Consider the following 14,208-nt stretch of genomic DNA (forward strand, 5'->3'; position numbering starts at 1 on the left):
CATTTTAGGTTGTACACAAGTGACTTGCCAAATATGAGCCGAATGGTGTATGAGGCCTGCCCCTACAACATGGTACATTCCAGCGACTGGCAGAGAAAGTGGACAAAACCAACTTTGCACATCGAGTTCCAGCAAAGCTCGAAGTCTGCAGCATTTTCTCCAGAACAGATCGTGGGCCCTTGGTTCTGATCCCTGTAGAATATTTGAACTAGAGAACAGGAAGGTTATGCGACAAGCTAGGCTTCGACTTGCGTTTGAGAATTGTAGGGTTCACCCAAATGAGTCAGGAGCACACTACACATCAGAGGTGCTATCCTACTACCCAGTGGCTGACTGCACGCGGAGTACAAGTACACAAGGTTAAAAAAAAAATTTAAAGAAAGCTGTGGCGACACTACATCCATTCTAGAATATGACCGCTGTAGGGAACCCAAAAGTATTAGTGCAAGACCTAACAACTGCTGTCCACAGGTGAAACGATTAAAATGGAAGTGAAGAACTGCCGAAGCATCAGCAACACAGAGTCATAATTTGAAGCGGTCGTAAAAAGTAGTTAGGCTCATATAACAACCGCTACTGAAAACTGCCTAAAACCCGACATTGACAGCAGTGACATTTTTGTGATGAATCTACATCGGAAGGACAGGCTACTAAGAAGTGGAGGTGGTGTATTTGTTACAGTAGACAAGAAACTCAAATCTAGCGAGATAGAAACTGAAGCTGAATGCGAGATTGTTTGGGCAAGATTCCCTACGGTGAGCATAAGCTTATAATTCGATCCTCCTATCGACCACCAGACTAATACCCAGATGTAAATGAAAACACCAACAGCTTGGTAATACGTAATTTCTCCAATCACTGTCATCATTGAAGGAGAGTTTAATTAGCCAAAAATCGACTCGTGTAGTTACAGTTCTGTAAATGATATGGATGACAACACGTCCTTCTTCCAGTGATTGGAAGAAATTAGAAGTTACACCCATCTACAAGAAGGAAGCAGAAGCTATACACGAAACACAGTTTCATTTAATGACGTCCGTCTGTTGTAGAATTTTAGAACATATTCTGAACCGAAGCACAATGAGTTACCTTAAAACAGAATGACTTCCTCTGAGTCAACAAGCATGAATTTAAAAAAAAAAGTCTGTCATCAAATAAATCATAATTAGGTCATTACTCTGTACCGTGCCTCAAAAATTAAGTGTGAAGGGCACTGACGCAAAGCAGTTAGATGCACTCGATTTTTAAGACATGCTTGTTGTTTGATAACAAGACTATACAGGGTATTTGGGGTATAGATACAGATATTGTGATAACTGGTACCTCAATATGAACCCACTTCGAGGAAAATACAGTAAACGTCAGTGGCTGGCTTATGCCATACATACATGGAGGCTCTAACCAATCTCAAAATATACTACTCGTAGTAGCTATAACGACTAGCCTGCAAATAAAGTAAATACCGATGTATGTTGTTCAGTACACTGTCCTCAGTCATGAAGAGAAATAGCCTCACTTATACCCTACCAGCCTTTATAGTCTTGAAATCAATTGTGCATTAATTGAATATCTACATTTGATATCGATATATTGGCATTGTTGCTGAAGTAAAGTAAACATCTGAAAAAGACTGCAATGGTATACGACCCTCAACAGACTCCGAGAAAAAAAATGCAGCGAGGAAGACTTCATAGCAGCACGTTGGCTTTACTTATTTTGGCCAAAGGTCGAGTCCTCGTAATAAACTGTGAACTTCTTTTTGTAAACATAAGTATGATTTTGCTGAAGAAAGCTGTACATAGCACTGCGTTCAAAAATTCGATAGGAACAGAACTTCTCTGTTTATTGAAGCTTTTTATGGATATTTCTTATTTTTTCATCGAGTTTTTCTTCATTCATTACAAAGACTGCACTCCTAGAAGCGTCTTACTTCTCCAACACAAGTCTTCCGCATTGTCACGTTGCGAACCATAAGTCGAAATTTGGCACCTAAAGGTGACAAGTACCACAGTGACACAAGTTTGTTCATAATGAGAATATGATACTCACCTTAGTAGTATTTCTATAAATAACTTCGGCTTGCGGTACCACACTAGCACAAGTCCGTTCATCATGCGAACATCGTACTCACCTTCCTGTAAATAACTTCAGCATTCCACAGTGCTAGCTGTCTCCCGCTAGTTAACTGTATGACTAATGGTGTGATATCCTAAGACATAGTTTCTTAATCTTTTCGATGAGTGGAACGGGTTTTAATGTTCACTTTCATTGTGGAACCTCTGGTTTCTTTTCATAGCATGTTTTAATGTAATATTCTGTAAATGGATTATTTACAACAAATATGACAATCATATATTTATTTGCTTCAGAAAGTAATTTCAGAATTAACCACCGTTACTAGATAATGATCTGAAAGATCAGCACACTGGATGCCTTATAGTGCAAAATCTTATTCCTGCGTTCCATTCTGGTCCTCACATTGTCTTCGTAGTAGACCTATACCTCTACCTCTCGCAATTATCAAATGAGTTTTGTTTTGTTCGACTAATGAACACTTATAGTGAAATACCTGAAACTTTCTTCGCTTTCATTTGTTACCAGCAATTCATACTCCTTTCCTCCCGCACAATAGAATTACAGCATATATGATTAAAAGCTACATCATGTGATTGTAGTCCATTAGACATTTCCGTTTACACACATTTCTTTTGTTCTTGCCATAGCAACCTTTCAGTTTTTCCAGCTCCTTTCGTAGTAACTGATGGAAAGTCGTCGAGCAAGACTGAAGTAATATCTGTAGTTCCTCCCCAAGGAAGTGTTACAGGCCCTCCACTGTTCATAAACGACTTAGGAGACAATCTCAACAGCCCCATAAGATCATCTACAGATGATCCTGTAGTTTCGACCGTATTGTAAAATCATCAGGTGATCAAAACCAATGGCAAAATGATTTAGACAAGATATAACTATGGTGCGAAAAGTAACAATTGACTCTAAATAATGAAAAATGTGAAGTCATTCACATGAATACAAAAATAAATCCGCTAAATTTCGGTTACACAATAAATCACACAAATCTAAAGTCAATTCAACTGAATAACTTAAATTGGAACGATCACATAGATGATGCTGTGGGGAAAGCAAACGAAAGGTGCGAGTTATTGGCAGAAGACTTAGAAAATGCAACAGATCTAGTAAAGATACTGCTTACATTACACTTTTCCCTTCTTCTGAAGTATTGCTGTGCGGTGTGGGTTCCACATCAGATAGGATTGACGAAGGACATCGAAAAAGTCCATAGAAGGGCAGTTCATTTTGTATTATCGCGAAAAGGGGAGAGAGTGCCACGGGACGTTGCAGGGACGTCCTCATGAAGTTTCAGTCACCATCTTTCTCCACAGAGAGTGAAAATATTTTGTTGGTGCCAACCTACATAAGGAGAAATGAGCGTCATAATAAAGTAACAGAAGTCAGCACTTGAACGGAAAGATTTAAGTGTTATTTTTTCCCGTGCACTTTTCGATAGTGGGACGGTAGAGAAATTGCTTGGAGGTAGCTCGGTGAACCCTCTGCCAGGCATTTAATTGTGGTTGCGGAGTAATCATGTAGATGTAGATTCGAGTATCACTTGGAGACTTGTAACATAAAACGCCCTCATTCATGAAATAACATTTGTTTGTTTTTCTTTTGGCTATCCCCACTAACATCTGGGCAGAAAATTGGATTGCCTCGAGCATTTTTCTCTCAGAACGACTTTCTTGTTAAACAAAAACACACACACACACATTGTTTAGATAACTCATACGTCTTTAACATCACTGTTTGTTTTGTCTTGCGTAGTAGAATGCAGCTTATCTGGCCCCAGGGCCAGTTTTCCATCCGAAGACTAAAAAGGTGCCGCGAGCTTCTGCCGCTTCCTCCGTCCTCTTCACAAGACGATCGATGGCAGTTTGAGGGGTTGGCTTCTTATCACTCAATCTCTAGCATCCCATCACTGGAGAGAACAAGGCTGAAAATTTGGTTGGAAGAAACCCTTCAGGACACATCCCAGTCCCTTCAGTCTATCTTCCTACGAGCGGGAAACATGTGTCAATGTTATTTTAGCCATGCAGGACCTTGTTGAACTCCGTGTTTGTTATTCAGTTACCGATTGTTGGTGGAGAGTGGAACGAGCCCCACATACTTGTAAAAGGCGTTACCGGTTTCAGGATATCATGTCCATCTTCAGATGGCTACACTTGTTTAATTACAGTAATGTATTCATTAGCAACATTCCTTCCGCTCCTGCAATAATTTCTATTGAGCGGCGTTTCGTCACGTTTTGGGCCTTACGCAATTTCAGGGTGAGGCAGAAAGTGTTTTAAACAATGGTGTGCAAAACTTAAGGACGAAAATGACTTTCGCGCGATGTGTCACTGCCAAGCAACATAGCTCCATGAAGCTTGGATCATACATGGGAATAACTGCTTCAGTATAGTACAAAAGGTAACTGAAAGAAATAGGCAATGCGAAGAACAAAAAAGACACTTTAACTCTAATTGCACTGAATTCACAGTCTTCTGGACATTATAAAAGGCGAGACATGGTTCTTAATTGGGTGTGCGGTCACCGTGGGCGGCAGTGCGTGCTCTGCAACGCGCTCTCGTGCTGGCCACAACGGTGGTAAGGAGTTCTTGTGGCAGGGCGTTCTGTTCCTCCACCTGCACTGTTGACAACTGCTGGGCGGCCGTTCGTGCAGCATGTATATGTGCTGCAATACCAACCCCCCCCCCCCTCCCCCACACACACACACACACACGCGCATATCGCACAAGTGCTCGATGGTATTTTTACGTCGATGCAATAGGCAGGCCAGCTGATTCGCTTATCTTATCGTTCCCAGAGCTCCCCCACCTGCGCTGTTCGATGCGGCCGCGCAGTTTTCTTTAAAAATGAACCCACGGTCAAATGCACCCATGGGAAGGCGCACATGGAGAAGTAGTAAGGCGTCACAGTAACGTTGACCGGTGAGTGTGCCTTCTTCAAAGATTCGTATGTCAGTCCATCCAAGCTGCATTATGCCTCCTCGCACCATAAAACCAGGAACCAAAACTATCATATTCAAAATTGTTCCTGAGTGCATTACATGTTCCACCTCTCGCCAAATGAGGGTACGTCCAGCGTTACGTATTAGGAAAAGTACAATAAAACTTGTGATGAAACATTACTAGCAGTTAAAGTGTCAAGACAGGGAAAGCAATTGTGAAATTAGTTGCCGTTTGCATCGGACAGCCAGAATGAATCAAATGGGCCAAGGTATATTTTGTCGAATGTTGTTAACCAATGCTCATCGTATCTTCTCGGAAAGGCGACAAAAGAAACATAACTAACACCAGTTAATAGCGTGCTTTCTGGGAGATCGCATAATTAGCATCCATTCATAGCCATCCGCGTAAAAAAAATGGAAATGAGCGTACGGTCTTGTCGGCCTGGGTTCCCCCATTCGGGGAAGTTCGACCGCCGAGGGCGAGTACTTATTGCATTCGGCGCCACATTGGGCGACTTGCGCGTCTGAGACGGGGATGAAATGATGATGAGGACAACACAACACCCAGTCCCTGAGCGGAGAAAATCTCCTGCCCCAGCTGGGAATAGATCCCAGGCCACTTGGCGTGGCATTCCACCGCCTGACCACTCAGCTAAAGGTACGTTGTCCAAGACGCGACGCACATTAGCGACTGCGACGGGTCGCTACGTGACGTCAGAAGTTGCCTGCTGGCGCATGCGCAGTTCGAGTTTGGGATGCGACGCGCGACTGTTGCGGCAGCTGCCGCAGCACTGCACCAGTGAGCAGTGTTGCGACGGAAGTCGCACGACACAAAGACGTACGGCTGCCAGAAAGATGTCGAGCCAGTCAAGGAAAACTGAAATGAGCCACTCACAGGATGTGATGCTCTGTGAGCTGGTCTCGCAACATCCTCGCCTTTACGATTTGAAGAACCATAAATATAGAGACACTATGTTCAGAGACAGAATTTGGGAAGAAATTGGTGCACAGTTGAAACTGGCAGGTGAGTGAAATATATAATATTTTCCCATTAATGCAAATTTTTCAGGCCTGTTATGAAAATCAGTATAATCCATGCAGATGTAGAATTAGAATGATGAAAATGAACTTGAAGGTCAATTTTCGCATTACTCTTTTTTGTGACGATAAAAATTGAAAACGGCAAATACATTATAAAATGAACAATCTAAAGTACAACGAGAAAGTTACATTTTACAATACCTTCACTTTGAAAGTAAACGGTATATTGGTGTCTTGATGATACCTTCTAGTTGTGAAAAACCACCACCAGATTGTTGTACAGCTTTCTGTAATCAATAGATGTTCGTTTTTGAGGAAGGCGTTTCTCAACAGATTGCGCAAACAGTATGCTGCAATAAGTAATTTGTCACATTCACTTCAATTCATTGGTAGAAGACGGTGCTCAAAAAACTTGTGCCAAAAGTGCACTACTGTTTTACAAGGCCCTTCTGGTCTGACACAGTTCACAATTGAAATTCGTCTTTTGTAAATCCTGGAGTCATCTTTTGAGTGCAGCTTGGCAAGATTAAATGTTCATGTCATCCATAACGATGTATGCTGTCAGAATATAAGAATATGGAAGTTCATTTGGATGGGAGCCTTAGCTTGTTCCTAAAGTTTCTGCATGGGAGAAACTGACAAGTATAATTTGGGGAAATTTTGTGAACAAGCACGGACATTATTTCTTCCACATTTCTGCCAGTGTATACTGTAGACGTTCAGAATCAAAATTCTAGAAATGTTTAAGGTGTAACCCTATCTTGTTGTCAAGAACTTTAAACAATGCAATGACGCTAGCGTGCGCTTATTGTTAATAAACTTATCTTTCATTGGAATTTTAGGCAAAATGTGCAAAAACAGATGGAGGAATATTCGGGACTCGTATCAGAGAAATAAACGAGAAAGAAAACTTGGAACAGGTTCAGATGCCTCAGCAAAACCAAGAAAATGGGTTCTGCTTGACCACTTGGCTTTAAGAAACCTACATTTCGTGGCATTTTAAATGAAATTGTCAAGAGCATATGGAGAAATATTAGTAACTCATACCGAAGAAATATGACATAAAATGGTTTCATTAGGTCCAAATGTGTCAGCGAAACAAAACAAATGCATTCTCTATCGTGTGATGACCACACGATTCTCGTTGCGCGTCGACAGAACTGGCGGCTAGTCGCGACGCTCCCGGAGATATATGAGCCCAAATCTCGGAAACGGAGATCGATATCATTCTGATCTCAACTTTAAAAATAATTTCGATATGTTAGCTTCTTTTCATCGGCAACGATGTATGACCTAACGTGAACCATACGTAAAGTAGCCAGCGACCACATTTTTCACTGCACACAATTCAAATTTTATGCAGTAGGTTACTTGTAAATTAAGTATCGGAATAACTGTGACGAATATCGGAAAAATAGACACCTCATTATCAAGCTGTGATGTGAAATCTTAAGATACGCAAACATCAATTTTTTGTGCCTTTTACTTTCCTCACAATTGATTGAGAAGTAATATACAGCGAAAAAAACACGCAAAACCGGAAGAGATACTTTTCAATTTTTAAAGTAAAAGGAGAATCTGTATCGAAAAACTAACTCTGGGAGCCGATGTAACTTTGTTGCATTAACATACAGTATTTTTTACAGCAAGAAAATCGGAATTCTTATTTTTCTTATGTATTTGAATCCGCCGCCACCGACCGGAGCTTGGGAAACGGCGACGACTCCAGTCGTGTTGCGGCCGTGTCGCCGTCTGCCAGGGTGGGAAAAGAGGAGGGGGCAGCGTCGCAGTCGCAGCCAACTGTCGCGTCTTGCACAACGTAACTTAACGGGGACGGACTGCCGTCTGCAAAGGGAGGGCAGTGGGGGAGTGTAAGAGGGGCCCCTTGCCCTCCCATCCGCCTGGAATAATCTACGATATAAATTTCTGATTTATTTCAGTATTCTCACGCATTTCTGCCAATGATTGTTGGCACGCCACTAAATGCATTTTAACGTCGCCGAGCGCGATGGGAATTACTAAAATTTTAGCAACCGCTACATATCTTTTTTTTTTTCCATGGCTGTCACATTGCTCACGGTAAATTATGCTGATTGCTACTTCGACGGCAATTTCAGCGCTGTTCTGCGGTCAAGATGGATGCGAATATTTATAAAACATCGTTGAAATAGTGTTCTCAATATTTGTTCTGCCCCTTTCTCGTACAGCTCTTATCGAACTACAGACAAGCATCGGCACGCAGATTCCCAGCACAACGTAACTACATGGCAGCATTACCGTGCGTGCTGTTCATCCGCCAGAGACGCTTTCCCTACCCCTCCTTGCTGCGTAACAGTCACACAACTGTAGTCCACCACTGGCCTGTGCACCGGACCAATATATTCAAAAAGCCGCATGCGAAATTGAGAATATTAAGGGGGCCATATCTCGGTTTCTATTGGTCACAGAGATAAGGGGTCAAGTGTCTTGGATAGCCCTTGGCCTAGCGATCATTTGTGCTCCTATCGGAAGAACGGGCGCACTGTAAGGATCCTGCACTACGGGGTCAAAATTTAAGCATTACACGCTTCCTCCAGCCCATATAAACTGAACAAATCGTTGGTTATCTTGCATTAGGTATGGTCCACGGTGGGCTTTAGACGGCTTATAAAAGCACCATTTGTTCACGGGCGGTTCAAGAGAAAACTCTGAAAAATCGGATATTGTGGTACTAGGATTGTGAGGATGTCCACTTGAACCAGAGGTTCAAAGTTACTGTACTTGTCCACGCAAAATACGCATGTAATATCCCATCTGAGGCGTAAATGTAGTTTTAACTGACGTAGTGAACACATGACAAGTATTCTGGAATCATATGAAGGATTCTGAGGTTAAGAAACTATGTTTTTAGTCGCCGATTTTTCACCAATAAAACTTTATGACCTGCTGTCTCTGTGTAATAGCCACGTCACGCCTGTACAGGCTGTCTATATCCGGACATTATTCTATGGTGCCACCTGGCGGCGTCAGAACTTTACAGAGCGAGATATAAAGTGGCAGTGGCAATAGGAGAGATGAAGCATGGGACAAAGACTATGGCAGTGGGGCAGAGAGAGTGAAAGTGGCAGAGAAGAAGACAGTGGTAAGGAGGAGTGAGAGAAAGGTGTGAAGACAGTGACAGTGGGGGAGAGAGAGAGAGACAGGAGGAAGTGCCAGTGGGAGAAAAAGGCCACAGTGGCAGTGAGAAGGAGATGCTGAGTATGAAGGCTTCACTACAAAGAGAGAGTGGGTAATAGGATATAGAACGTTGTGTGTTAAAGAAAAGCGAGAATATGTTCCCATGTCGAAACTTTTTGGCGAGGACTGAGGTAGCTGATTCCCCAGTTTTCTGTCAGAGTCTTTTAAAGAGCAGGATATTAACCTTTTTTGTGCTCAAACAGGAACTGTTTTTCGCTGGTTTGTATACAGGCAAACAAGACACCTGTGTGCTTTCTACTTTCAGTTTTACACGGCAAAGCTGTTACAGAAGATCCTGGCATATTACATTGTAGGTACGAACATCTGTATTGAATCCATTGGCTCAAATGTATCACATGAAAAAAGGAAATACTTTCGAGGTCGAAAAGAATACCTCTCTAAGAATTGGTACGTGCTCAAACTATATGAGTTGTAACGCAGAATTCTTCAGGCCAGTGCGCATGGATGCACAATAACGTGACGAATTGCAGAGACGTGGACTCGCTTGGTTCAGTCGAAACCTGCTAAAAATCGAGTCTACCGGCCAATCTGAGGCTGCATCTAGCAGAGTTCCCTCGTTCATGTAATCGTATACTGGCCCCCTTACACTTCAGCCAACCATCCCAAAAAGTGTAGCATTCAGAACACGCTTTCTTTAATGTTAGTTATGCTAGTCAAGACCGAAAAAAAAACAGAAAGCATGAAAGTAATGCAATAAACCCATTAAGATGTAAAGTTTTGCAAGCAAACGAAGTGTTGTAGATGAAATAAAATTTGTTTTGTTATTTTTGTAGACGTTCAACACGATATTCTCAACCATTTTGACATTTTCCTATTTCAGATTTATAATTTTCAATTGCAGTGAAACATAATGAAAACATTAGTTCATGGTGGGCATATTTTCTTGCTTAATTTCACCCTGGTTTTAATCATATGACGATGTAATTTCAGATCGTTGAATAAAAACCTGTCATCCCTGTTCATCTTAATTAATCCACCTTTACATTACAATGGACTTTACATATAATATTGAAACATGCGTTCCATTTAGAATTGTAGAATTTTAGAACATGGTTTTTGCTCACGCATCATGTCATTTCTGGAAACTCAGAATCTACTCTGTAGGAATCAACATGGATTCCGGAAACAGCGGTCGGATACAGTTCCGCACTGTCGCCTACGGAGTAACAGACCAGCTGTGTGGCTGGATTGAAGACTTTTTAGCAAACAGAACACAGCATGTTGATCTCAATCGAGAGACGTCTACAGACGTTAAAATAACCTCTGCCGTACCACAGGGGAGTGTTATGGGACCATTGCTTTTCACAATATATATAAATGACCTAGTAGATAGTGCCGGAAGTTCCATGCGGCTTTTCGCGGATGATGCTGTACTATACAGAGAAGTTGCAGCATTAGAAAATTGCAGCGAAATGCAGGAAGATCTGCAGCGGATAGGCACTTGGTGCAGGGAGTGGCAACTGACCCTTAACATGTATTGCGAATACATAGAAAGAAGGGTCCGTTATTGTATGATTATATGATAGCGGAACAAGTTCTGGTAGCAGTTACTTCTGTAAAATATCTGGGAGTATGCATACGGAACGATTTGAAGTGGAATGATCATATAAAATTAACTGTTGGTAAGGCGGGTGCCAGGTTGAGATTCATTGGGAGAGTCCCGAGAAAATGTAGTCCATCAACAAAGGAGGTGGCTTACAAAACACTCGTTCGACCTACACTTGAGTATTGCTCATCAGTGTGGGATCCGTACAAGGTCTGGTTGACGGAAAAGATAGATAAGATCCAAAGAAGAGCGGCGCGTTTCGTCACAGGGTTATTTGGTAAGCCTGATAGCGTTACGAAGATGTTTAGCAAACTCAAGTGGCAGACTCTGCTAGAGAGGCGCTCTGCATCGCGGTGTAGCTTGCTCGCCAGGTTTCGAGAGGGTGCGTTTCTGGATGAGGTATCGAATATATTGCTTCCCCCTACTTATACCTCCCGAGGAGATCACGAATGTAAAATTAGAGATTCGAGTGCACACGGAGGCTTTCCGGCAGTCGTTCTTCCCGCGAGCCATACGCGACTGGAACAGGAAAGGGAGCTAATGACAGTGGCACGTAAGGTGCCCTCCGCTACACACCGTTGGGTGGCTTGTGGATTATAAATGTAGATGTAGTTGTAGATTTAGATATCGAAGTTATCTACCGGATAACTATCAAGGGTTTGAGGTATTAAAAGTATTGTCTACGATACTTCTCATCAAATTTACCTCTTGGGACAATACGATCTCAAACTCGTCAAATCACTAGGCCTAATACTAGAACTAGCAATTTTTTATTCCTATCCCCTCCTAAAAAATATCTGCGGGCGCCTACATCCATAATTAGACACATTAGTCACTTTCATCCTGTATAATCATCCGAACACAGGCAAAAAGCTAGAGGCGTTTTGAACATTAAATTAATTAAAGTAAGGATTACATTAAACCAGTGTTTATTATCTCTATGTGACCGTATCTCTTATATAGCGCCGAGTACCGTAGTTCAGTAGCGGACCTTGGCGAAGATAAAACAATTCTAATATGCTGATTGTTTCAGACAATTAGCAAGAAAAGTCAACGAATTTCTTAATTAAATATAACCTATATGCCTTCACGTTCATCACATGCTGATGTCCAACGTTTGAAAAATTACTGCCGATGCAGACGTGCTGGATATAGTTTGTCGCAAGTGTGGCGTCAGTGTCTCACGTGATGCATTGCATTTGTCAACAGAACCAATGATGTACGAGTAGTTGCACTTGCACAATACGACTGACGCCAACTGTGTTTTGTATGACACGATAATTCTCGCCGTACGGTTCTGAAATTATGTTTACATGAATCGCTCATTCAGTCGCTCCAGGCGTACACGTTTAACGAAAGCCTCATGTTTCCCGTGAGTAGCGATTTTTCTCCGTCTGAAGAACAGGTTAGCACCAATGAGGTCGGTTCCAATGCACCCGTAGAGTCCAGTCAAAACCTCAACTGTCTTATCAAGCGTACAAAAAAAAAGTTTTCTTTATATTTATCAGACTTACCTTCGACACCCTGCTCGGCCCGTCATAAAATAGGTACGGTAAGCCGTGTATTCACGCTAAAAATATGTGTGTGTGTGTGTGTGTGTGTGTGTGTGTGTGTGTGTGTGTTATAGAATAAGCTCCTCAGGCAACAAAATAAGAGCCACCTGCAGCTTAGTATGAAACGAAACATGAAAAACAAATCAAGAAAACGAAGATATTTCTTTAACAGCACCATTGATAATGGACTCATCAAAGATAACCCTAAAATGGCAGAAACTTTTAATAACTGCTACCGTCAGTAACAATAGGTATCTTAGGTCTGAGCACTTCCTTAGTAGAAAGCCTTCAGTTTCTAAGTAAAGCCTTCCAAAACTTGTTCGATAAAATACAGCTTCATTCTACACGACCAAAACAAGGTTCCACCATTATCAACTCTCTCGGAAACAAATGTTCAAAAGGTTATGACGAAATCAGTAGTAAAATACTGACAAATAATCCTGAGTTAATAACGAGCATGAAAACGGATACAGGGTTTAGTGAACACAGGGTTGTCGTAACTAGATTGAATATTGTAACCACCAAATCCTCCAAAAATAACGAAAAATATACCTATTCAAAAAGACAGATAAAAATTCACTTGTCGCCTTCCTGAGAGACAATCTCCACTCCTTCCAAATTAATAACATAAGTGTAGACAAAATGTGGCTTGAATTCAAAGAAATAGTATCGGCAGCAATTGAGAGATTTATACCAAATAAATTAACAAACGACGGAGCTGATCCTCCTTGGTACACAAAACGGGTCAGAACACTGTTGCAGAAACAACGAAAAAAACATGCCAAATTTAAACAGACGCAAAACTCCAAAGATTGGCGATCTTTTACAGAAGCTCGAAATGTAGTGCGGACTTCAATGTGAGATGCTTATAATAGTTTCCACAACGAAACTTTGTCTCGAAACCTGGCAAAAAAGCCAAAGAGATTCTGGTCGTATGTGAAGTATGTTAGCGGCAGGAAACAATCAATACCTTCTCCGAGCGATAGCAATGGAGATACCATGGAAGACAGTGCTACCAAAGCTGGGTTACTAAACACAGTCTTCCGACATGCCTTCACAAAAGAAGACGAAATAAATATTCCAGAATTCGAGTCAAGAATTTCTGCCAACATGACTAACGTAGAAGTAAATATCCTTAGAGTAATGAAGCAACTTAAATCACTTAATAAAAGCAAGTCTTCTGGTCCAGACTATATACCAATTGGGTTCCTTTCAGAGTATGCTGATGCATTAGCTCCATACTTAACAATCATATATACAACCGTTTGCTCGACTAAAGATCCGTACGGTACCCAAAGACTGGAAATTTCCACAGGTCACACCAATATTCAAGAAAGGTAGTAGGAGTAATCCACTAAATTACAAGCCCATATCAATAACGTCGATATGCAGTAGGATTCCGGAACGTATATTGTGTTCGAACATTATAAATTACCTCGAAGGAAACGGTCTATTGACACACAGTCAACATGGGTTTAGAAAACATCGTTCTTGTGAAACATAACTAGCTCTTTATTCGCATGAAGTGTTGAGTGCTATTGACAAGGGATTTCAGATCGATTCTGTATTTCTGGATTTGCGGAAGGCTTTTGACACTGTACCACACAAGCGGTTTGTAGTGAAATTGCGTGCTTATGGAATATCGTCTCAATTATGTGACTGGGTTTGTGATTTCCTGTCAGAGGGGTCACAGTTCGTAGTAATTCACGGAAAGTCATCGAGTAAAACAGAAATGATTTCTGGCGTTCCCCAAAGTAGTGTTATAGGTCTTTTGTTGTTCCTTATCCATATAAACGATTTGGGAG

The 14,208-nt window shown here is 41.5% G+C and overlaps 1 protein-coding gene across 1 annotated transcript in view; it reads left to right on the plus strand.

The window, feature by feature from the left end:
- The window catches only part of LOC124795912 (5-formyltetrahydrofolate cyclo-ligase), an 84,434-nt gene that overhangs the window by 50,789 nt on the left and 19,437 nt on the right, over positions 1 to 14,208 (plus strand). The window lies entirely within an intron of this gene.

Source organism: Schistocerca piceifrons, chromosome 1, assembly GCF_021461385.2.
Source record: "Schistocerca piceifrons isolate TAMUIC-IGC-003096 chromosome 1, iqSchPice1.1, whole genome shotgun sequence".
NCBI lineage: Eukaryota > Metazoa > Arthropoda > Insecta > Orthoptera > Acrididae > Schistocerca > Schistocerca piceifrons.